Raw genomic sequence first — 24,190 nt, forward strand, 5'->3', positions numbered from 1 at the left:
TACCTGCCTTCTCATTACTCAGTAAACATTAGTCCCTTGCTATTTTCCTTAGTTTGGTGCACTAAATGCTAATCCTACTGCTTGACACGGAGTAGCTCTTTAAACTCCATTGTTTCTAAATAAACTCTTCTCTTAAATAAAAGTGTGGATCCACCATTAACACCTAGCTCAATTGGATTAGAATTTGCATTTGAAAAACACATAATTTGCAAATGGTGCTGATGATAACACGAGGCATGAAACACACTAGTGTATTAGGATAGAACCATTTGTCCTTAGAATTAAATTTACAGTGGACAAAATAAAGAAAAGCATTCTCTAAGCAGATGGCTAAAATTACTAATACCAAAAAAAAAAAAATAATGAAAACATTCTCACTAATTAGACTGTTGGACAAAATTTCTCTAGAAATATTTTAATGAGTTTTAATTTTAATTGATTTTGATCCAGATTCACTTATTTTCATTTTGGAAAGCTTCAAGCAGAATGATGCAGGGAAGTACTTTGACAACATGGAGGAGAGTATTTCAAACCGAAACCGAGAGTTTAGATTTCTCTTTCATCCACTCAATCATTGAGCAAATTATATCATTGTCTACATGCTAGATATAGAGCAGTGCACCAATATGCTTCCTGTGTGTCTGAAGCAGACATTCAAATGGAAGAAAGAGATAAACAAGTAAATGTTTTCTTCATGAGTTCCATGGAGAAAAATAAAGTTATAAAGAGAGGTCAGAAGTGGGGTACAGACGGTACGCTTCTTTAGAGTATCAGAGCAGGTCTCACTCATGATGTGATATTTGAACAGAAACCAAGGGCAAGTGAGGGAGTTAACCACATGGATCACCAGGGAGAAAAACTATCAACATCGGTAGTCTAGTTCTGTATTAAGCCAAAATCAGCTATGACTCCATAAACAGCAATGTGCACTAGAATTGTTTCTTGAGTCATCAATTCGTTGAAAGCTTTATTCAACACAGCACCACATCTATCTTCATTCCCTTCCCTTTTCTTTCTGAGCCAGCTTCAACTCTCACCGTGGCTTTCCTCACACGAGGCCCTGTGCGCAATCTGCTTAACTACTGTCAGGACACATCAAATAGCTTCAACAACTGCATCCTTATTCCTGCCTGATTTTGTCTGTGTAACCATGGTAGGCTTGAAAGAGAGAAGAAATTCACCTACTTTCTCTGAAAGTTGGTTTTAATGTTTTCCATCTTATCGTGCATTAGCTTCCTCGATATTTGTATGTCATCTGTTAATGCCTTTGTTTCTTCACTACGTGTGTATTCAAATCAATCAATAAAGACATCCTTGCTTCCCAACAACTGCACATTGCCATTACTTCTTCTTAGCAAATAAGTACATGTTAGTTTTCTACTGCAATTGTAACAAATTACTATAAACTTGGTGGCTTACAACAACAGCTATTTATTATCTCACATTCTGTGTGGGTCAGAAGTCCAGGAGAAGCACAGCTCAGCTGTGCACAGAGTCTCACAAGGCTGAAGTCAACATGTCAGTAAGGCTGCCTTCTTATCCCAAGACTGTAGGGATGAATTTGCTTCCAAGCTCATTTAAGTTGTTGGCTAAATTCACTTCTTTGCAGCTAGGGGAGAGAGGTCCCTGTTTCATCCCTGTCAGCCGCAGGGCCTGACTTTCCTGTTAGAGGCTGCCCACATTCCTCGTTATGTTTTACATGTGGCCCTTCCTGCAACAGTAAGGCTGGTCCACACATTCGGAATCGCTAACCTCTTCGGCACTATTATCTCTCTTCTGCCACCCCACCCAAAAATGTAGTCTTTCTCTGAGTCCAGCCAGAGAAACTTCTCTACTTTAAAGGACCTAGGTGTTTATATTGGGTCTACCTGGATAATCAAGTATAATCTCCCTATTTTAAGGTCAATTAATATATTTTTTTTAATGTCCACTTACTGATTTTGAGAGAAAGTGAGAGAGTGCAGGGCAGGGGCAGGAAGAGAAATAGGGATAGAGAGAACCCTAAGCAGGCTCCAAGCTCAGCTCAGAGCCCAACGCAGGGCTCAATCTAACAACTAGGAGATCAGGACCTGAGTCGATATCAAGAGTCATATGTTTAACTGCCTGAGCCACCCAGGTGCCCCAGTTGATTAGCAATTTTGATTCCATCTGCAAAGTCCCTTCACAACAGAAACTAAATTAGTGTTTAAGAACGGAAATCTTGGGGGAACACCTTCAGAATTTAATCTACCGTAAAGTGCTAGCACCTTATGTTAGTATGTGTTGTCATAAAAAGAGCAGCTGTTAAAGCTGGTAACTATTAATATCTTTACGCTATAGATGGAGAAAATGAATGCAATTTAAGTAACTTACCCAATGTTCTTTACCCAGTGAGACCTGGAACAGGAATTAAATCTATGTCTGTATGATTCCAGAGCACATGTTCTTCCTCAAAGAATGACATGCTCTTCTTCAAACAATGAATGGCGATGTCAGATACACCTTGATGAGCAGGAATCGACACAATGGTTCTAAATTAAGCTTGATTAAGCAACTACTTTGAGGTCAGATTATGGATTAGGTACCTGAAAGACTTCTCTGTAGCACAGTAAATAGTAATCTTCTACCTGGAAATGCATTGCATTTGACACTACTGATGGTCCTTTTAAAAGTACAGTATTCTTTTTGTTTGTTTGTTTCTTTAGATAATTTTGTTCACATTATTTTAACTCATGAGTTAAAACAATCACCTCTCCATTTAAAAGAATAATTTTATATTTAAATATAAAGGAAATAGATTAAAGCATTAATTAGAAGAATACAAAATATGTATATCCCAATACTAGAATTATGTCATGATTCTTTAAAAGGCATATGTTATTTTAATAATCAAGTGACAATTAAAAAGATAACCACTTTAATGTTGTGAAAATAGTAATGAGATTTTTAACATCAGTTCTAGATCACTAATATATATATACACATATATATACATATATATGTATATATATATATATATACAGCAGCGTTTCATATGTATAAGTTTCAGACATGAACTTCAGCTTCTACATATCATTTGTTTATTCTAGAAATTTTGACTAAATGTAAGTAAATCAAAACACAATTAGAAATCATAGATAAGGATTTCCAAGCGCAAATTAAAAAAAAAAAAAAGGAGGCGAGTTTGGCAATACTCATTTAATTTATAGTCAGACTAAAAAAGTTGTAAACATACTTGCATTTGCAGCCAAACTAGATAATTTGAGGGCAGAATATTTTAAAAGCACTAATAGTAACTATTTTTTCCATTATTCAATGAATAGATTAATATACTAGATACTGAAGAAAGCATTCCCTGACTTACATTATGGATTACGGTTGTATCCATACAACCTTTAGAATAGTTTGAGTTCCAAGACTGCAACATTTTTCAGAGAAAATAAAGTGAACAGAAAGTAAACATACTGTTTAAATTTTAAATTCAATGCTATGTTTTTCACAAAAGTCTTTTATTGTATTGTAATTTCAAGAAAAAAGAAATGATGCACTTGGGTCATTTTCTCAACTCATATTACCTAGCTAATTAGATTAATATACAGAATCCATTGATCAGCAAATTGTCATTACTTGTAATATAGAATCTGTAACCTTGCTCTTTTAAACTATAGGTCTTCTCAAATTTAAGAAAAAAATTGCAATCACAGTAAATATTTTTAAAAGATGAATGCTTATACCAATAGGGATTAAACACAGTAAGGATTCTCCTCATAATTACTGAAAATTTTTAAAGTTTTTTTCTTTTTAAAATTTTTTTTAATGTTTATTTATTTTTGACAGAGAGAGAGAGAGAGAGAGAGAGAGCGAGCGCACATGAGTGGGGGAGGAGCAGAGAGAGAAGAAGACACAGAATCTGAAGCAGGCTCCAGGCTCTGAGCTGTTAGCAGACGGGGCTCTAACTCACCAGCCATGAGATCATGACCTGAGCCAAAGTCAGACACTTAACCAACTGAGCCACCCAGGCTCCCCGCAAATTTTTTTAATTTCTATTAGTCGACAGGAAAGATAATCTTTGCATTCACTGATATGTTGGTTACAGAGAATAAAATAAAATTTGAGGATTTGTCTAGCACATTGGAAACTTAAAAATCTTAGCTTTTAACACCTTTATAACTTTAAGGATTTTCTATTTTCTATACCCAATACACATGCACACATATATACACACACGCGCACGTACACACATCCACCACAAAAAACTCAGCTGGAGACAAGTTAAATCTCTGTAGGGACCAGAACCTCTCTACACTACCGACTGTGATTTTTAACTTATTTCCAGGCCACCTGTCTAGTTTTCTGGGTAGTCAGATTTCCTTCCACTAGCTACTGCCAGAGGATGTGTGTTCAAAGACCTTAGTTCTGGGATTCCTCTTGGCATGCACAGGGTTACTCAGAGGAGCGACTCTGCAGTGTTTTCATAGTATAGTATAGAAATGGAGGTTTGCGTGTATCAAATCCTTGACAAATGTTCCAGCAGTTAAGTAAAACTTTGTTTATATTGCGTGCCTCTCAACAGAAATTAAGAGCTGTGGAAACAATTCACGCAAGTGGTTGGCAATCTTCTCTCGTTCTCTCTTAGTGAATATGACAAGCTCACCTGCTGTGGGAGGCTGAAAATAAAGGACAATCTCACCACATTAATAAAACATGAGCCACAACTGAATCTGAGGCCAACTAAACCACCAGAGACCTAGTGTGACGCTTAATTTTGTCGATGATGGAAGTACTTTAGCCTGAGGTAACTTTCGTGGAGGCCATATTTGCGTGCAAACCTTCACTTAAAGCACTACAGCTGGGCAGAGTTAATGTTCATAGGAGTGTAAACTTACAGTAAAAGGCAGGAACCACATAAGATGTTACATTGCTCAAGCCAGTCAACTTTGGTAGTGGCCTAATGTTTTATTGAAGCTCATTCCTCCTCACAGGAGATCTGAAAACCCACTTAGTGCCCTCAGAAAATTGTCTGTTTTGGCCTCATGGACTGGTTCCTAATCACAGAAAGATAAAAACATCAAAATAAGCTAATAGGGTTTTGCCATGAAATACTGTCCCGGGAGAGCGAGAAGTAAAAGGGGAAGGTTTCTGGGGGATCTATTAAATTCAAGGGTTTGGTGAGGTTAAGGGAACATGCTCCCATACAATGAAAGGAGGAGACAGAAAAGGCATACGAGTAAAAGGGGAAGTTAAGAAGAAAAAATAAAAAATATATTTTTTAGGAAATGAAAAAAAGACCCAGTAAATTAAGTAAAACCATCCTTAAATTATGTATCAGTCAGTGTTTGAAAATGATGCTGAGGCATTGAAACAGAATTATGGTGATGGCTCATATGAAAAATGTTCCTTGGAAAACAGTTTTAAATAAGAAATCATGATACAATGCCACCAGAGAAAAGACATTTTGTGAAAGAAAATTTTGCCTTCTGTCAATTAGATATTCCAGGCAAAGATTTCAAAATTATGTTTTCACTTATTTCCATGTTCGTTCCTTGAGAATGAGAAAATAGGATTTCTTTAAATTATATTCTCAACCAAACAGTGTTTAAAAATGGAAATATGGAAGAGAAAACATATAAAATGATTGATTATTGGAGAACCTTGGGATTTCTTGTTGATCTCATCTCCAGCTACTTAGGAGATTTCAAACTAGGGCTTATGGAAAGAAGTCTATAAAGAAAATAGTGCAACTTACAGAGTTAATACTTCTGAGTCTCCATATGCTTCAATTTGTCGTGAGTAGACTATCCCCATGGTTTAGAAAGTAAATGTTTTATCACCTTTTGTGCAACAGCAAAGTTTTATATCTAATAACTCCCAGAAATTCTTTCTGGGAGGCAATGGCACCCACTAATGGATTCATAAATTTGTTACATAGGGCGCTGATGGTTTTGGTAAAGGTATTAGAGCACAAATTTAGAATCATATATTCTCACATTTGCAAACGTATCCATGTCATTGTCTGCACTTTCTTAGTTCCATAGCAAAGAAGGGTTTTAAGGAAAGAATAAATTATATAAATGTGCACTACCTTGACAGTTCTTGTCTTATATTGTATTTATTGTGAACCTGAGCCAAATTCAGATTTTTAGAAATGATCACTGAGGTAAAAATTCTTACTGTTCTTTCAAAACCGAATAAAACATTACTTCGGGGAGCACTGCAAATCGCTTCCCCCTCTAGCTGAATTCAACCAGCATAGGCATTTTGTGTGGCTCAGACTTTTTTTTCTCCAATTTTTAATAGCTTGATCCAACTGTTAAAAATGGAGATGCTTTGGAGAGCCTGGGTGGCTAGTTGGTGAAGCATCTGACTCTTGGTTTCTGTTCAGGTCATGATCTCACGGATCGTGAATTCGAGCCCTGCATCGGGCTCCGTTCTGTCAGTGAGGAGCCTGCTTGGGATTCTCTTTCTCTCCCTGGAACTCCTCCGCTTGTTCTCTCTCTGTCTCTCTCTCTCATTCTCTCTCAAGATAAATACACTATAAAAAATGTAAAAATTGAGATGTTTTATATTCCAAGTCTGAATTCCAGCTTCCCTTGGAAGTCAGAAGATCAGCTTCTACCAGCTACTACTACCCACCATATCAGTTGTGATCTATCAGGTGGAACACTGCCAAGACTGAGCCCTATGGCCAGCCTTTTCCAACCCAGTACTTCTCCATCTTCCCTGTGGTCTTACTTACAATGAGACAAAACCTCTTTGCCATCTATTGTCACTCTTGCCCTATTTTTTAAAATTATTTTTTTCTGGTTGTTTTTTTGTTCTTAAATTGTTTTACTCTATATCCTTATCTGTATCAAACATTGGAAAATGTGTATAAGAGTCTTCCAGTTCAAAAGCATAGCAGAGCATACTTCCTTGTGCATATGAAGAATGCGTCTAAAAAAAAAAAGAATGCATCTAAGTGTAATATAATATATGCACCTCTATCTTCCACATAGACTACTCTTTCACCTCTCTGTCCCACAAGGCATTCATATTTCAATGCTTTTAAATCCTTGTTAGAATGTTAATCTCTTTCCTGTGAACCTCTAAAGCATTTCTCATGAAACCTACATTGTACTTCACCATGGATATGCCTCTTCCCTCTTAACAGACTCAGGGATCTTTGAAGACAAGCCTCATGCCATACTTCTATTTCGTAGCCCCTAAAACACTTGGTTTAACACTGTTAAATAACTTTAACAATTTTTTTATTAGAACTAATGTGTGAAAATGAAACTAGTTAAGAAATACCACATTTATTTATTTATTTATTTATTTATTTATTTATTTATTTATTTTAAGAAATACCACATTTAAATGGCAAGGTACATTGAAGGATTACTATCCAAAAAAGTTCTAGCATCTAGATGAGTTTGCCCACTACTGGAGTTAATAATTATATCTCTCCTTTCTTTAAATACAATTAATAAAGCAGTGTTATATATAGACCTTCTTTACTGTAGTTTTGTCCACTAGGACTTTTGCTCAAGATTCTTCTTGATTTGGGGCACCTGGGTGGCTTGGTCAGTTAAGTGCCTGACCTGATTTTGGCTAAGGTTATGATCTCACGGTTTGTGAGTTTGAGTATCACATCGGGCTCCATACTGAGAGTAAGGAGCCTGCTTGGGATTTTCTCTTTCCCTCTCTGTCCCTACCTGTTCACAGGTGTGTGCATGCTCTCTCTCAAAATAAATCAATAAACTTAAAAAAAGACTCTCTTTGACTTGCCAAATACAGCTCATAATTTGAAAGTGGAGTAAGATATAGAATGACATTTTTAAAATTCTCTTTCACCCTGGATGAGACATTTTATGATTGCATCGTATTTTTTTTAGAAGTAACTTTACCTCTGCCTATAGTTGAAATAGAGACTTATGTGTTAATTGACCCAGAAATATTTGGTACATTCATTTAATATTTAATGGGTTATATGCAAGAATTATTTTCTATTAGTTAACTTCAATAATTACTATGATAAATAAAAAAATAATAAAAAATAAAAAATAAAAAAATAATTACTATTAAATATCTAGGATTACCCCAAAATCGAAGAGAAACTTGAATAGTTCAAGCAAACTATGGTTATTGCTATAGCACTCCCTAGATAACTCTCTAGAGAATACTTTTTATGCTATCATTCACAATGTGTTAATATTCTAAAATCATTTCCCATTGGGTTCTCTCACATGCTATAAAGTTTACATTATTAAAACTAATTAGATATGGGGCTACGTAATAATAATACGAGCTATAAAAATAACTCATGAATTATTTTCCATATGCCAGGCATGATGACAGATTTGAGATGTATAAATATAATGCTCACAACAACCCTCATTTTGTTGATGAGGAAACTGAGACACCTAGAGATTAAGTAACATGTTCCAGGTCACCCCACTAATAAGGAGCAGAGCCTGCTTTCCACTCAGTCTGGTTAGCTTCCAAGCCTATGCTCATAAATACCATATAAAACTGGCTTTATTTATGACAATATCATATGAAGTAATTGTGAGTTTCAATAGTTAATTTTTCCCAATTTTAAAGATATATCCTGGATATAATATTTCATGAAGAGAACATAGCTTTGTTAAATTCTGAGACAAATGTGACTATAGTGATTATTTTTAATGTGCAAAAAAATGGTCTAGTGATTCTTTATTCTTCTCTTAATAGGTACCAAATTGGTTAGTGTATGAAGTACAAGTTTAAACCAGTAATAAAATACACTTATGCATTATCATTTATAAAAAATCAGGCATATACTTTAGCACATTTATCAGGGCCAGAGCTGTTGGCTCTGTGTAAATGGTGAATCTATTCCTCCTGTTCCTTGCAAAGTTGGCCGTTTTTTTCAAATTTTAGGCCCTGGCATAGATATTGGCTCTCTTGATGTCCCTTTGCACATACTTTGCACACATTTGACTATCACTCCATTAATTTCTTTCAGAGAATTCCTCTAAACTCACGTTTACATAAAAGTTTGTATATTTGTGTATTGTTTCTTTCCCAGATTAGAGGATAAATTTACAGAATGTGGAAACCATGTGTATTACATTCACTGAGGCATATAATATCATAGGGATTGGCATAAAGAAATGTGTTGCATAAAAGATTTTCAATTAGCTGTAAGTAGTTTGATACTAAAATATAGAGGGTTGGCAGTTGTGAATTGGTGAGAACCCAATAAGAGATCAATTGCAGAGAAAGCCAAAATGTATTCCATACAGTCTATCATACTGTAGGTAGTTTCAGTAATACTCTTTAGTGTTTCCAAACCATTTTCTTACATATTTCAATCATTGCAACTTTTGAGCATACCTTTAAACATAAAAATTGTCAAAATATAGTTTCATCTCCATTGCTACAACCTTGGTCCAAGCCACCATCATCTCTCACTTAGACTCCAGCAATAGTGTCCTAATTGGTCTTCCTACTTCTACCCGTACTCCCCTACAGTCTCATCTTGGCACTTAAGTCGGAGTGAATCAGATCATGTAACTCCTCTGATCAAATCCTGCCATGGTTCCTCAACTCAGTAGAAGCCAAAGCCCTCACAACAACCTACATAGCTCTAAAGATGTGGCTTCCACTTAAATCTCTAATTCCTATCCTACTTCATTCTACCTCCCTTTCTTTACTCCAATCATTCTATGTACTTTTTTGTTTTTTGAAATGGTATACAAATACACACCTTAGGACTATGCATAGGGTGATCCCTGTGTCTAGATTGCTATTTTTTGAGGTATCCACATAGAGAACTCCCTCACCTTCCTCAGATCTATGTTTAAATGCCATCTCAGTGAGGACTATTCAGACAAAATGATTTAAATTGCAACTTAATCCCTCAAAGCCTTCAATATCATTTCCCCTGCTCAGTTTTTTTTAACCATACAATTTATCATCTTCTAACACATTTCAATGGATTACTTTCTTGTCAAGTATCTTAAGGCAAAATATCCTTCTCTGACCATCTGACCTAACATGGCCAGTGGGATGTAAATAGATGTGATGTAAACAGAAGCTTTGCACAAGTCTGAGGTTCGATTTGTCCCTAGGACTCCCAAATTCTGGGAGGAGGACATGTCTGAGCAGTTGCTGGTCAAAAGAGAATGAGGAAACCTGTGGGACAGAATCCAATCTGCAGCCTCAAGTCAAGCCCAGGCTACACAAACCCTGAAGAAAAATCATCTGAATCCACTGACAGACCAAACATCAAGAAAAACAATTATTTATTGTTATAAGCCACCAGGTCTTATGGCAACTCATAAATTATTATTGTGGGAATAGCTGACAAATATATGTGGAATATATTTATCTGTTTTATTTCCTATCTCTCTTCCTCTCTGTGTCTTCCATAAACACAGGTTTACATTATTTTGTATTCCCAATGCATAGCACAGGAAATGGTATGTGGTAGGCATTTAACAATAGTCAAATGAATAAATGAATGTATGATAGCTAATTCTAATGTCACAGTATACAATTAGAATGAATCCTCCTTCATACACATAGGATGAACATTTGTATTTTGAAGAATATCAAAACCCCAAGAGTAATTATAATTTTTAAAATTATTTGAAGATGTCAAAATTATTCTAAAATGTCTTATGCAGAATAACACATAAGAATAGCTAGATACAAGGAAAAAAAACTGAAAAAATCCCACAAACATGTAAAAGCTAAACAACATACTACTAAACACATTTGAAGAAATAAAAAGGAAATATAAAAATACGTGAAGGAAAATGAAAACACAATGGTCTAAAATCTGTGAGAAATAGCCAAAGCAGTTCTAAGAGGGAAGTTTATAGTAATACACACCAGTGTCAAAAAACAAGAAAGATCTCCAAATAAACAACCTAACCCTACACCTAAAGGAGCTAGAAAAACAACAAAGCCCAAAGGAAGTAGAGGGAAGGAAATGGTAAAGATTAGAGCAGAAATAAATGAAACAAAGACTCAAAAAGACAACAAAAAAAATCAATGAAGCAAAGAGCTGGTTCTTTGAAGAGATAAACTCGATAAATCTTTAGCTGCCTCATCAAGAAGAAAAGAGAAAAAAAGGAGAGGACACAAAATCAGAAATCAAGGAGAAATAACAACTGACACCACAGAAATACAAGGAACTATAAAAGAATATTAACAAGAATTATATGCTAACAGATTAGACAACCTAGAAGAAATTGATAAATTCCTGGAAACATGTAATCTTCCATAACTGAATCATAAATAGAAAATTTGAGCAGAGCAATTACAAGTAATGAAATCGAATCGGTAATCAAAAACTCCCAACAAACAAAAGTCCAGGAATAGACAGCTTTGAAGGTGAATTATTCCAAACATTTGAAGAGATCATACTTATTCTTCTTAAATTATTCCAGAAAACAGAAGAGGGAGGAAAACTTTCAAATTCATTCTACAAGGCCAGAATTAGCCAGATTCCAAAATCAAAGACAGTAAAAAGAAAGACAAGAAAGGAAAAAACAGAAAAAAAACCCCAAAACTATAGGCTGATATCTCTGATGAACATAGATGCAAAAATCCTCAACAAAATCTTAGTAGACCACTTCAATAATGCATTAAAAAAAATAATTCACCATGATCTAATGGGATTCATTCCAAGGATGCAAGGGTGGTTCAACACTTGCAAATCAATATGATACATCATGTTAACAAGAGAAAGGATAAAAACCATATGTTCATCTCATAGATACAGAAAAAGCCCCGACAAAATAAAACATCCCTTCATGATAAAAACTTTCAACAAAATGGTTTTAAAGGGAACATACTTCAACATAATAAAAGCCATACATGTAAACCTAGGGCCAACATCATACCCTGTGGTGAAATACAGAAAGTATTTTCCTCTAAGATCAGAAACAAGACAAAGATGCCTATTCTTGCCATTTTTATTCAACATGGTACTGCATGTCCTAGCCATAGTAATCAGAAAAGGAAAAGATATAAAAGGCATCTAAATTGGTAAAGAAGATGTAAAACTGTCACTATTTGCAGATGACCTACTATACATAGGAAACCCTAAAGACTCTACCAAAAATCTACTACAATAAATAAATTAGATAAAGTTTCAGGATACAAAATTAACACATGGAAATTGGTTGTGTTTCTATACACTAACAACAATTAGCAGAAAGAAATTAAGAGAATAATCCATTTATAATTGCACCAAAAAGTATAAAATATCTAGGAAATAAACTTAAAGAAGTAAAAGAACTAACTCTGAAAACTATAAAACACTGATGAGAGAAACTGAAGCCAACACAAACAAATGGATATTCCATGTTCATGGATTGGAACAAGTAATATTAAAAAATCTATGCTTCCCAAAACAATCTACAGATTCAATGCAATCATTCTCAAAAAAAAACAAACAGCATTCTTCACAGAATTAGAACAAATAATACTAAAATTTCTGTGGAATCACAAAAGGCTCCAATTAACCACAAAAATGGTATGGTACTGCCATAAAAATAGACACACAGATCAATAAAACAGGGTAGAGAGCCCAGAAATAAACCCACACCTATATGGTCAATTCATCTATAATGAAGGAGGCAAAAATATCCAACAGGGAAAATATAGTGTTTTTAATAAATGGTGTTGGGAAAAACTGGACATCTACATGCAAAAGAATGAAACTGGACCACTTTCCTATACCATACACAAAAATAAACTCAAAATGGATTAAAGACCTGAAGCCATAAACCTCCTAAAAGAAAAGACAGGTAGTAATCTTTTGGAATGATGATCAGGGTCATTTATTTTAGTAAATATTAAAGTACATGATAAAGCTACTATATTTGAGCAACTTGCACTGGCACATGGGTAGGTAAAAACTCCATGGAAGAAAAAAACATAATCAAGAAGTATGACATCACCAGATGGTGAATTAGGAAACCCCAGCCTCTGTTACTCCCACCCAAAGATAAAAATTTAAGATAGCTTTCTATAAACAAAAACAGCTCTGGGAGAGCAAAGGTGTCCACTTAAGAATAAAAAACAGGGGCACCTGGGTGACTCAGTTGGTTAAGCATCCAACTCCAGATCAGGTCATGATCTCATGGTTTGTGGGTACGAGTCCCATGTTGGAATTTGGGGCCTTATACTGACAGCTTGGAGCCTAGAGCCTGCTTTGGATTGTGTCTTTCTCTCTCTCTCTCTCTCTCTCTCTCTCTCTCTCTCTCTGCCCTTCCCCCACTCACATTCTGCTTCTCTCTCAAAAATAAACATTAAAAAAATTTTAAAAAAAGGAATGATAGAACAAAAAAACTGATAATAATTACACAAAAAAAGGCAGAACAGATTCATTTTGCTTGCATCATCACATCACCCAGACTCACACTGCTTAGCACCAAGAAGGAACAAGCCAGCTAGAAAGATTTCCCTCCCACCACTGGAAAAGTGAATGCAGGGTGAATGACTAGCTTCTGTAGCCATTCAGGGCACTATAGGAAAAACCCATTTAGTTTTCACCCCACCCAGAGACCAGCAACTATCAGATATACAGAGATAGCTGGAAATAAGGAAGAACAGGGGCTACCAGTAACAACCATGCAGTGGAAGTAACCACAATTTCCAGTGACTTGCTCTTCAGAGGACCCCAGGGTCTTTGCCACTGAAGAAACCAATAGCCAGCACAGCCTCTACAGAGCCCCTACAGATTCCACCAGTTTTAGGCTCACAGGTATACATGTTTGCAGACACTACCATCTAAATCTTTCCCAGGCCCTCCCCCAACCCCTCCCAAAACCTGGGATCCAAACAGGCAGGCAGATAGCCCAGGCTTCTGCCACTGCACAAGTGCTAAATGCCAGTCTAGACCCCAAGGGTGGACCCCTACCATTATGGGCACACTTTTGGCACTAGTCCTCCAGCCATAGCTCGGTATGCCACTGGCCTGAATTCTGTCACTGGCCTCCACCACTTGTATGCACATTCATGGTTACATCCTGCAGCCTTAGAAGTGCACATAGACAGAAAAACCCTCACAACTGTTTGTGGGCCTGAATTTGGCCCTATCTCCAGTTAGTGGCCTGCACCACTGGATTCACACATGTTAGCCATTCCATCTTTACACCTGCATGAACCTTTATAAAGCTATCAGTTTCTCAGCAAAGACTTTGCAGGCCAGGTGAGTACAATGATATATTCAAAGTGCTAAAAGACAAAAAAAAAAAAAAAAAAAAAAAAGAAAGAAAAAAAATTGCCAACCAAGAATACTCAGCAAAGTTGTTTTTCAGAAATGAAGGCAATATAAAGACATCCCTAAAAACACAACAGTTAAAGGATTTCACACCACTAGACTTTCCTTACAAGAAATGCTGAAGAGAGTTCTTCAAGCTGAAACGAAAGGACAGTAATTAGTACCATAAAAACGTGTAAAATATACAACACACTGGTAAAGCCAAGTATATAGTTAGATTCAGAATACTTTAATTGTGAAATATGGTGGTGTGTTAGCCACATACCTCGAGTATAAAAATTAAAAAACAAAGGTATTTAAAAGAACAATAACTATAAGGACACCTGGGTGGCCCAGTTGGTTAAGCATCTGATTTCAGCTCAGGTAATGATCTCAAGATTTGTGAGTTCAAGCCCTACGTCAGGCACTCTGCTATCAGCATCGAGTCTGCTTCAGATCTTCTGTCCCCCCCTCTCTCTCTGCCCCACCCACGATCATGCTCCCTCTTTCAAAAAATAAACATTAAAAATTAAAAGAGCAATAACTACAAAATATTAATAAATACACGATATAAAAGATGTAATTTTTGACAACAAATGTAGGGGGGAGTAAAAGGGTAGAGTTTTTATGTGTGATCAAACTTAAGTTGTCATCAGCTGAAAGTAAACCTTTATATCTCTATCAGGTTTCAAGTAAGCCCTGGGATAACCAAAAGAAGACATAGGAATCAAAGTATACCACACTAAAGAAAATCATCAATTTACAAAGGAAGACAGCAAGAGGCAAGAAACAAAGGAACCACATATGAGCTAGAAAACAATGAACAAGATGGCAAGAGAGAGAAAGTTCTTACAAAAGGCATAGTATGCTGAGTGGATTAAAACAAACAAAAAACACAAACAAACCAACCAACAAATAACAACAACAAAAAAAACACAAGACCTAACTATAAAAGACTCACTTCAGCTGTGAGGACACACATACACACATACACACACACACACACACACACACACACCCAACACAGAAGCACCTAAATATAGTAAGCAAGTACTAACAGATGTGAAGGGAGTAGTAGATAGCAATACAATAACAGTAAGACACTTCAATTCCCCACTCCTGACAATGGGTAAATCAACAAAGGAAATGTTTTAATTGAACCATATTTTAGACCAAATAGACCTAACAGATATATACAAAAGTTTGCATCTAACAGAAGCAGAATATATACTCTTCTTAAGTGCACATAAAACATTTTCAAAGAGAGATTATATGTTAGGTAACAAAACAAATCTTAACAAATTTAACAAATCATACAAAGTTCTCTTTTCTGACCAAAATGGTGTGAAACTGGAAATTAATAACAAAAAGAGCTCTGGAAAATCTACAATATGTGAAAATTACACACACTCCTAAACAACCAATGGGTCAAAGAAGAAATCAAAAGGGAAACCAAAAAATATCTTACAACAAAAAAATGAAAGCAAAACATAACAAAAGTTATGAGATGCACCAGACACAGTGTTAACAGGGACTTTCACACCAATAAATGACTACATTAAAAAAAGAGAAAGATCTCAAATAACCTAGGTTTAAACCTCAAGCAACTAAAAAAATAAATAAATAAATAAACCCAAAGTTAGCAAAAGGAAGAAGATCAGAGAATAATTAGAGAAAAAATATATAAAAGATGATAAGAGGTGTTTTTTTGAAAAGATAAACAAAAATTGACAAACCTTCAGTTGGACTTACCAAGAAAAAATAAAAGGAGTACTTTCATATGTAAAATCAGAAATGAAAGATGCTACAACTGATAAAAGAAATGCAAAAAATCCTAACAACCTACTATGAATAATTATGACAACAAATGGTATTACTTAGAATAAATTGATAAATTTCTAGAAACAACTTTCCACATTTGAATCATGCAACTTACCACATCTGCATAATGAAAAAAAATATAAATTTGAACATATCAATAAACAAGTAAAGAAATTGAATCAGCAATCAAAAATTTCCCAACAAAGAAAAGCTCAGAACCAAGTGGCTTCACTGGTCAATTCTAAACATTTAAGGAATTAACGCTAATCCTTCTCAAAATCTTCCAAAAATTTAAAGAGGGAACACTTTCAAAATCATTTATGAGGTTAGCATTACCCTAATACCAAAGCCAGGTAAGGGCACTACAAGAAAATAAAGCTATGGACCAATATCCCTGATAAATATAGATGTAAAATTCTCAACAAAATAGTAGCAAACCAAATTCAACAGCACATGAAAAAGGTCATGTCATGATCAAAGGGGACTTATCCCTGTGATGCAAGAACAGTTTCACATACGCAAATCAATAAATGTGATATACCACATTAATAGAATGAAAGACAAAAATCATAAGATCATCTAGGTAGATATGCTAAAAGATAACATTCAACATCCTGTCTTGATAAAAACTCTCAAAAAAATTGGGTATAGAATAAACATATCTCAACATATTGAAAACCACACATGACAAATCCACAACTAATATACTCAATGACGGTAGGTTGTAGGCTTTCCGTCTGAGATTAGGAACAAGACAAGGATGCCCACTCTTGCCACTTTTATTCAACATAGTACCATAAGTCCTAACCAGAATGATTAGGCAAGAAAAAGAAATAAAAGACATCCAAATTAGAAAGAAAAAAGTTACCTTGTATGTTTGTTGATGACATGATGTTTAATGTAGATAATACTAAAAATGTCACCAGAAAAACTGATAGAATAATAAACTCAGTATAGGTTTAGGATACAAAATCAACAGACAAAAAACACTTACGTATCTATACAACAACAATGTCTGAAAAAAATATCTGCTATCTATCTGTTATCTATCAAATTCCATTTACCAGAGCATCAAAAAATAATGAAATATTTAGGAATACATTTACCCTATGAGGAGAAAGATCTCAACTCTGAAAAATATAAGATGATGAAAGAAATAGAAGAAAACACAAATAGATATTTTGTGTTCATGGATCAGAAGTGTTAATATTATTTTAAAAAAAAATACTACCCCAGTCTATAGATTTAATGCAATCTCTATCAAAATCCCAATGAATTTTTCACAGAAATTCAAATGGTACCAGCAAAGACCTTGAAATGTTAAGCAATATTAAGAATAAAGTTGTAGACATCACACTTCTTGGTTTCAAATTTTCTACAATAATTACTATAGTAATCAAAACAGTATGGTATAGGAATAAAAACAGACATAGACTTTATGGAACAGAATGAAAAGCCCAAGAGTAATTATGGGCAATTAATAGTGGACAGGGGAGCCAAGAATACTCAGTGGGGAAAGGATAGTATCTTCATTAAATGGTATTAGGAAAACTGGAATTTCACATGCAAAATAAATAAATAAATAAATAAATAAATAAATAAATAAATAATAAGTCCTACAATCCAGTGCAGATATCAGATACAAGCTTCAAAGACAAGTTTATTTTCAAAGGCTTATTCCAGTTTCATGGGGCTAGCATGAGGTGTATACATTTGGGCAAATGTATACCTCAGAATTCACTCATGTAGCAAATGTTACACATGTCCTCCGTTTAGAAGCATTTGTGATGGATGATGGAGAGGCCAGACCCATCACAATCCTGCTTGCTGATCTGCATCTGCTGGAAGATAGACAGCAGAATGTAGCCCCCAATCCACACAGAGTACTTAAGTACAGGAGAAGAGATTATCTTGATTTTCATCAGGCTGGGCTGTGATCTCCTTCTGCATCCTGTTGGCAATGCCCAGGTATATGATGGTCCCACCAGACAGCACCAGAGATTATCTTGATTTTCATCAGGCTGGGCTGTCATCTCCTTCTGCATCCTGTTGGCAATGCCCGGGTATATGATGGTCCCACCAGACAGCACCATGTTAGCATAGCAGTCCTTTCAGATATCAACATCACACTTCAAGATAGAGTTGAAGGTGGTCTTGTGGATACCACAGGACTCCATACACAGAAAGGAGAGCTGGAGGAGCACTCAAGACAGCAGAACCACTCACTGCCAATGGTAATCACCTGCACATAGGCAGCTCATAGATCTTCTCCAGGAAGGATGAAGGGGTGGCAGTGGCCATCTCCTGCTCGAAATCCAGGGCAACATAACAGAGCTTCTCCCTGATGTCACTCACAATTTCCCATTCTGCGGTGGTGGTGGTGAAGCTGTAGTCAAGCTACCCAAGAGTCTTCATGAGGTGGTTCCATCAGGTAGCAGCCATCCAGGTCCAGATGCAGGATGGCTTGGGGCAGGGTGTACCCATCATAGATGGGCATGGTGTGGGTGACCCCATCCCCAGAGCCCATGACAATACCAGTGGCATGGCCAGAAGCATACGAAGAGGGAACAGCCTGGATGGGCATGTACATGGCTAGGGTATTGAAGGTCTGGAACATGATCTGAGTCATCTTTTCATGGCTAGCCTTTGGGTTCAATGGGGCCTTGGTCAGCAGCACGAGGTGCTCCTCAGGAGCCACACACAGCTCATTGTACAAGGTATGGTGCCATCTTCTCCATGTCATCCCAGTTGGTAACAATGCCATGTTCAGTGGGGTACTTGAGGGTCAGGATGCCCGGTTTGATTTGGGCCTCATCACCTATGTAGGAGTCCTTCTGGTCCCTGCTCATGATAATGCCCTGTTGCCGGGGCACTCAACCATGGGTGGGAAAATGGCCAGGGGATATCATCCCCAGCAAAGCCTGCCTTGAGCTTGTCAGAGCCATTGTCAATGACGAGCCCAGCAATCTCCTCTACTATTGCCGTTAGTGGAGGTGGAGGTGGCGGCAGTGGATGCAGAGACCAGGCAGTGGGAGAAGGCAGAATCCAGGCTGGCTACAGTGAGTGAGACTTCCAGGTTTCTTTTAATTGGATCATGGATACTTAGTCTACTGTCCTGTTGGTAAGAATATCAGTGAGAAAAAAAAAAAAAAACAGGCTGGCATCCTATTTTAAATATTTTCATACTTGGTGCATCTTCTATTATCACCCAAAATCTTTCAACTTCATGCTTTTCCCAAATTTGAGATCATACCATCTTTGTCCCGTTAAGAGTGTCCTTTGTGTACAAATGATACTGCTCCTTTAAAAGTCATTAGTGAGATGTAGACTCCCCTAAGAGACTCCATGATATGCTGTTTGTGCAGTTGGTTCTCTGAGAGTTCTTCTTCTGTTTTATTCTTGTCCTTCATCTTCAAGATGACATGGTGCCTTCACAAGTATCTCCTTATAATCTATGTAAATTATTTACTATGTTGGTTTTCTACTGCCATACTAACACATTACCAGAAATTTAGCAGCTAAAACAACACAAATTTGTTATTTTACATTTCTGAAGGTCAAAAGTCCCCCACAGATTTCAGGATGTCAAGATGGCTGTGTTTCCCCCCTCCCAAGAATGCTCTAGGGGAAACCTGTTTCCATGCCTTTTCTAGCTTCCAGAGATCTATACATCCCTTAGCTTGGGCTCTCCTTCCCTAATCTGCAAAGGCAACACTATTTCAGTTCTTGGACCCTTCTTCATGATCACATCTGTCTCTAAGCTCTGCCAAGAAAGTTTCGTGCTTTTAAGGACTCATGTGATTAGATTTGGTCAATTGGATAATCCAGGATAATTTCCCATCTCAGAATACATATCCCTATTCATTTCTGCAAAGGCCCTTTGACTCTTTGCCATGTAAAGTAACAATATACACATTCCAGGGATTGTGTTTAGCACATTTTTAAGGGTTTATTATTCTGCCCACCACTTTCACCATGACATCTTCCAAATATGGGGATGTACTGTGTAAGATTTCAATATAAAAGCAGATGCAGGGGTGCCTGGGTGGCTCAGTCAGTTAAGCCTCCGACTTCGGCTCAGGTCATGATCTTGCGGGTTCGTGAGTTCAAGCCCCACGTCGGGCTCTGTGCTGACAGCTCAGAGCCTGGAGCCTGTTTCAGATTCTGTGTCTCCCTCTCTCTCTGACCCTCTCCCGTTCATGCTCTGTCTCTGTCTCAAAAATAAATAAATGTTAAAAAAAATTTAAAAAAAAAAGCAGATGCAGAATTCCACACATACCTCCAAGAAAAAGTGAATCACATTCAACTTATGTATTTATTAATAACCTCAAAAATTTCTATGTACCAGTATGACAAATTTCTTTCTGGTCAAATGTACTCAATATAACTTAGTATTTGATTTAAAATAAAACATTAACATTTTATAAGAAAGGCAGAGATTGTTAAACTAGGGTTCTAAAGATGGATTACTTGGAAACAAGCACATTTATATCCCATCTTAAAAATGATTAGGATGAATGAAGATGTAAATTATAATAAAATGATCAAAGAGAAGGCTGGCTGCATCTGGCTCTCTGCCTTAGAAGCTCAGGGATGCCCTTCTTTCTATTTTCAGGGATAATCAGTCCCTCAGGGACTGTCTTATGCTAACTAAAGAGTGGAGACTGAAGGAAAAAAAAAACAGATTGCAATTTTATTAATTACAGTGAGAAATAAAGTTGTCACAAGCCCCCAAATTCAGAACTTATGTCAGATCAAGCAGCAGATCTTCAGGCTGTAGCTTTGCTACATGGAAGTCATCATCAGTAGCCACTTCATTGAAGTGACTCAAGAAATAATTTTCCCAGTGACATAATGCTCATGTACAATATAAGCAACTCGTCATAATTTTAGTGTAGGGTATCCACCTGGGATTCCCAACACCAACATAGGTGAGTTTAAAATGAGAAGAAGAGGCTTGAAAATAATTAAAATCATTGGCTTCAAAGTGTCATATATTCCTTCGCTTCAAATGTCATTAAGAGAGAAATATTCAAATGGTCTCACCTATATGTAAGGAGTGGTGAGAAAATTAGTCCTTGTCTGGGCACAGCATGTTAGAGCCAGCATGGGCAAGGAGAAACATGGAAAGAAAGATGTGTAAATTAATGAAATCTGAGTATCTCTCTCATCATGCTTGTAACTTATAGTCTTTCCTTCCTTTTAATCACCTGCCTCGTTGTCAGTTACATTGAGGAGTTTAAAACCTCTTTGTCATAACATATCCCGTAGAAACATTTCATGAGGTTTGTACCTTTCGGTGCACAATATCTGAAGATACATGGTTAAGATGAGATTTTAATTTTTCTTTCATCTTCTGATTTTTTTTCTTAAGAACAGACTTACACACACATGTCCGTAAGGAAATGCAAATGAGTTAGCTTCAGCTACTTCTGTTTAGACTACTGCTTATTGGTCTAGTAAGAAAACTAAGAAATATTTTTCATTTCGAAGAACCACAAGTATCTTCAGTTGTCATGGTATGCAATTCTTCTAAACTGCTAAATCTCAATGGTTTCTTTTTCCCTAAGGGATTTTAGTCTGTGTCTTTGAAGGCATTTCTCTGCTCTTCCCCACTTTGGATTACTGATAGTTGAATCAGTGTTAACTTCCTAGACTTTGAGTCTATCTTTGCAAAAGATCTTACATTTAACCCTTAAAATGATAGAAATAGAATTTCTAAGGCTAATAATGGGTTTTCCCCTCTTCTAGACTTTCAAACTTTGCAGGAATCAATTTTTAAAATATATATGCTCAAATCAAAGCAGTTGGAAGTAACAAAGTATATGATGCTACTATAGGCAAAGTTTTTTTTTTTAATTTTTTTAAAAGTTTATCTATTATTGAGAGAGAGAGAGAGAGAGAGAGAGAGAGAGAGATAGAAAGCTTGCACAAGCAGGGGAGGGGCAGAGAGACAGGGAGACACAGAATCGAAAGCAGGCTCCAGGATCCAGGCTCTGAGCTGTCAGCACAGAACCTGACCCGGGGCTCAAATTCATGAACTGTGAGATCATGATCTGAGCCAAAGTTGGACTCTTAGCAGACTGAGCCATCCAGGCGCCCCTTAGCAAAGCTTTTAATGCAGGTGGAAGCAGGCTTTTAATTGTTGCAAAGTACTGTGCTCATCTGAGATAACAAAAAATTCCCAGGATTTTTTAATAAATGCATTTTTCTTAATTAGTTTGTGCACTCTTTTGGAATAAGATCTGGAAATGAGTGAGGCACTGGGGAAATTTATTGTTTATACCTCAGAGAAACTAGAATAGTGTAAGACACAGAAATGCTTGCATACAATTGTTTTTAATCTTACTTTGGGGAAAATGAGCACACACTTGGGAAACTCAATAGAAGAGTTAAATGTTTCAGATGACAGTGGACTTTTCTATTTATCATGATTGCTTGGGGGAATAAGTTACTTTGAAGCACATGAAGGCATTGTTATATCTAATCCTGGATACCTTCTAAAAATAAAGGACCATTATTTATGGTTCAAGTGCTCATTCCTAAGCAATAAAACTGGATTTGAAAACTTCTATAGTGTTGAAATAAATGAGCAATATTTTTGAGCTTTTCTTTATTGTCCTCTTCTCCATGACCAAGTGTCTTTCTTTTGGAATCTCAGTTGATTCTCATTATCCTCCCAGAAATAATCTTCTCTTTGTTTCTAGTTTTCTATATATTCTAGTTTTTTTTTTTTTCAGTGTTACCTAAGGTCTGTTTTAGAAACGAGGTAGAAAGGTTGAAGAAGCATGAATCAAACAATAAAAGTTATGGTGTCAGAGGAAATGAGATGATTTTGCACTCCCTGAAATCTGAAAGCAGTTTATGGCTTTTTCTATTGTAGCAGCCTGAATTTGATCACTTAATTACAATGCAATGTTCTTATAAAAGGCCCATTAACCAAAAAGAGAAGACCAAAAGAGTTTGAGTAGTGTTTATTCAAAACTTTAGAAAGATAATTAAAATGAATGAATCACCATAAATCATTCTGACCCTGAATTTGCTCACACCCTTGTCTTGACAAATAAACAGAGTGGTACAAAAAAATAGCCTGTTTCCAAAGAGATTTTTTCCTCTTCTCTTCAGGTTCTCTATTTACATTCTCACATTTAACTTGTCTAACCAAATGGATTAGAATTAAATTGTAAAGACAACTTATTTCCCGCCTTAAAAAGACGAACACCATTTAAAACATGTTCACTGCCTTAGCACATTTTGTAATAAATTTGGTTTAAAGATTAAATTGATGCATATTCTCTAAATACATTTTTTAGACCAGGAAAAAATATTCTCTTCTTCCCCTAATAATTTTTTTTTAATTTTTCAATACACTTCAAGCTACATTCTTCAACTTAGTTTGTTCAGTGAAGAATGGAGCTGCACATATTCAGAAAACATCTATAGTAATTTATAATTTTCTTTGGAGGCAGAGATCTAATGCAGTAGGAAATTAAATATTGATATATCATCTGCTCCACACTGGTAACACAACCATTTCTGGGATTTTTATTGACACTTTTCATAAAAATATTTAGTTTGTTTATGATGAACTCAGAAAACTAGACTGATATTCCAAAGAGTTAAACATTTCTGTCCTACAGCTGAACAGTAACAGAAACTTTTGCACCTGCCACTTCCTTGAAGTAGTTTAAAGTATTTTATAGTTGACATGACTAGGAAATATGGAGAATATTTCATGTTTTCTTTTAAAATTCTATATAAGGGTTGTCTACTCAAAGACTGAAAATGATAGGAATGATTGTCACTCCACGTCTACTGCAGTAAACTGTAAAAGGAGACATTCTTTTAGCTTACAAAAAGTGTACCAGAACAGATACTAATGTTTTAGTACTCAATGGTACCTTACTAAACTAGTGTCTTCATCATTAAGATAATAACACAATGGCCCAGAGAATTTAATGATTTTACCAAAATCATAAAACTTTATTACATCTCAAGTCTCATGCTTCTTACCAAGGATGAGAGCATTCAGCTGCTCGGCTCTAATACCCACTGGGATACTGGAAACAGCATTTTTATCCCCTGTATTAACCTTTTCTCATACCTCCTACAAGTAAGGCAAACTGTACATTGGTATTCAACCATTTC

At 36.0% G+C, this 24,190-nt stretch overlaps 2 pseudogenes; both read right to left on the minus strand.

Moving 5' to 3' along the window:
- Positions 1–13,975, minus strand: part of LOC125922352 (D-aminoacyl-tRNA deacylase 2-like) — a 37,838-nt pseudogene extending 23,863 nt beyond the window's left edge.
- Positions 13,976–17,814: 3,839 nt separating this feature from the next.
- Positions 17,815–19,452, minus strand: LOC125922353 (actin, cytoplasmic 2-like; annotated as a pseudogene).
- Positions 19,453–24,190: the final 4,738 nt, after the last annotated feature.

The sequence above is a fragment of the Panthera uncia genome, chromosome B1 (assembly GCF_023721935.1).
Source record: "Panthera uncia isolate 11264 chromosome B1, Puncia_PCG_1.0, whole genome shotgun sequence".
NCBI lineage: Eukaryota > Metazoa > Chordata > Mammalia > Carnivora > Felidae > Panthera > Panthera uncia.